Genomic DNA, 3,245 nt, shown 5'->3' on the forward strand with positions numbered 1-3,245 from the left:
TACAAAAGTATTTATATCCACAGTAAAACTAGTCCTATATCGACATAACCAGAAAGGCCGCTGAGCAAGGAAGAAGCCACTGCTCCAAAACTGCCATAAAAAAGACAGACTACAGTTTGCAACTGCACAGGTGTAAAAATATCATACTTTTTGGAGAAATGTCCTCTGGTCTGATGAAACAAAAATATAATTGTTTGGCCATAATGACCATCGTTATGTTTGGAGGGAAAAGGGGGAGTCTTGCAAGCCGAAGATGCCATCCCAACCGTGAAGCATGAGGGTGGCAGCATCATGTTGTGGGGGTGCTTTGCTGCAGGAGGGACTGGTGCACTTCACAAAATAGATGGCATCACCCTGACCTCAATCCTATAGAAAATGTGTGGGCAGAACTGAAAAAGCGTGTGCAAGCAAGGAGGCCAACAATCCTGACTCAGTTACACCAGCTTTGTCAGGAGGAATGGGCCAAAACTCACACAACTTATTGTGGAAAGCTTGCGGAAGGCTACCCGAAACATTTGACCCAAGTTAAACAATTTAAAGGCAATGCTACCAAATACTAATTGAGTGTATGTAAACTTCTGACCCACTGGGAATGTGATGAAAGAAATAAAAGCTGAAATTAATAATTCCCTCTACTATTATTCTGCCATTTCACATTCTTAAAATAGATTGATGATCCTAACTGACCTAAAACAAGGACATTTTACTAGGATTAAATGTCAGGAATTGTGAAAAACTGAGTTTAAATGTATTTGGCTTAGGTGTATGTAAACTTCCGACTTCCAAAAAGTGATTCATTCATGAATCCTGAGAGACATTGACCAAAAATCCACCCTCAGATTATGTTTAACTAAATATTGTCTCCTGAGCAACCTTGACTAAAATAAATACTTTTTAAAATTTGCCCTAGAATAACCAATACACCTCTGTGTATTCAGATCATATTTGAGTTTTGTATTGCAGTTCTATCAAGTATGTCCATCATTGGCAATTTTTTATATGCACAAAAATAAGGTATTTTTTGTTTTGTGCACAGTCCTACGATACGGGGTATAGAAAAGTACAATAACTGGGAGCTATATCTCTGCACATGATCTGTCTATCTGTTCAAAACTACTGATACAGATCCCCATACACCCTCTGGTGGTATGGATAAATAGTTTATACACCAAGTGTCCGAACAATAGGACTAATTTCCTAATATTGAGTTGCACCCCATTTTGCCCTCAGAACAGCCTCAATTTGTCGGGGAATGGACAAGTTGTCGAAAGTGTTCCACAGGGATGCTGGCCCATGTTGACTACAATGCTTCACAGTTGTGTCAAGTTGGCTGGATAACCTTTGGGTGGTGGACCATTTTTGATACACACAGGAAACTGTTGGTGGTGAAAAACCAAGCAGCGTTGCAGTTCTTGACACACTCAAATCGGTGCACCTGGCACCTACTTCCATACCCAATTCCAAGGCACTTAAATCTTTTGTCTTGCCTATTCACCCTCCGAATGGCACACATACACAATCCATGTCTCAATTGTCTCAAAGCTTAAAAATCCTTCTTTAACCTGTCTCCTCCCCTCCATCTACACTGATTGAAGTGGATTTATAAAGAGACATCAATAAGGGATCATAGCCTTCACCTGGATTGAACTGGTCAGTCTATATCATGGAAAAAGCAGGTGTCCTTAATGTTTTGTACACTTAGTGTTTGTCTCCAAAAAAAACACGATTCAAATAAAGGCCTTATCAAATTACTATAGTCGGAATTAGGCGTTTTTGGCTGGGGTCAAAATTATCATATTGATACAAAACCACTCAATAATGATTTAGATGTATTAAGAACAAGTTGAGTGACAAAGTCATGAGAAATTGGAAGAATTGAGTGAACCACCTTTGGACTATGATCAAAAATATGCCCCTGGGGTCAAAATGACCCATCGGTTTGAGTGTTTGTTTCTTTCAAATTTGGACTAGATCCACTAACACCACTTGTTCCTGTCCAACCTGCACGCGGCAGCCTTCTCATGGTTGTGAACTCTGCCGAATGACTCAAACACAGGGACTTTTATAGACAGCTCCATTGATAACATGACCCTCAATTCCAATTCCCTACACTTGGTGATGAAAAAGAGGCCACATTCAAAACATCCAACAATCCCACCCTGTTACATAAAGATTCACGGGGTAATACTCATCAAAAACACTATGTAAATCAAATGTGGACTACTGAGGGGTTGCTTTCTCCCACTATCCTATTACGCTCAACAATTAGCACAGTGACGTCTCCAGCTTGCTGAATTGATGAGTGCCCAAAAGAGATCCCACAGTACAGGAGTATAAGGGAAGAGTCTTCCTCCAACCACATAACCCTCCTCCTCCCATCCCTTCACCCCTTCATCCCTGTGCACCCCGTGGCACCAGACACAGTCACAGGAGGAGTGACTTTGTCCGACCCCATTCACGCCTGCGAGGGTGGCAGCTGCCAGGGAGGGCTGGTGGGGGAGCGCCCAAAACGGTGTCTGCCAAGCCAAGGGGCCAGGGGGAGACCCAGTGGCAGCTGGAAAGGGTGGGGCAGCCAGCTGTGGAGCAGCAGGATGGTGCTGGGGTGACGGAGATGCCACCAGACCCTGAGCACTGCACATAAAGACACATAGGTTACATGCAGATCGTTATAAAGGAGTGCAAACTAACACAAACAGGATTTCTCTATTTCTCTTAGTTTTTGAAACATCCATAAACATTTACATTTTAGTAGACACTCATCCAAAACAACTTACAGAAGCACATAGGGTTAAGTGCATTGCTCAAGGGCACATAGGTGGATTTTTCACCTAGTCAGCTTAGTGATTAGAACCAGCGACCTTTCAGTTACTGGCCCAACACTCTTAACCGCTAGGTTATCTAACACACAAACACATTATCATCAGCAGCAGCAGGGCAAGGCAGGGCCATCATCTCCACACTCTGGTCACGTGTTCTGGCCACACATCTGGTGCACCATCTGTATCTCTCCCCCCTATGTGAGCTGAGAGGGAGAAGAAGGGGGAGAGAAGGGAGGTCATTTTGGGTGTAAATGATACATCTGGACCAGACAGACCGGGTATGCAGGGTGTGGTGGGAGCGTATTGAACCTAGACTGCCAATACAGTAAATACACAGATATCCAGAACAAGGAACTCACAAAGCAATATTATCTGGTTATATCCATACATCCGGAGAAGAGACATTTGAAAGAAAGACACTGTATA

Source organism: Salvelinus fontinalis, chromosome 26 (assembly GCF_029448725.1).
Source record: "Salvelinus fontinalis isolate EN_2023a chromosome 26, ASM2944872v1, whole genome shotgun sequence".
NCBI classification, from domain to species: domain Eukaryota; kingdom Metazoa; phylum Chordata; class Actinopteri; order Salmoniformes; family Salmonidae; genus Salvelinus; species Salvelinus fontinalis.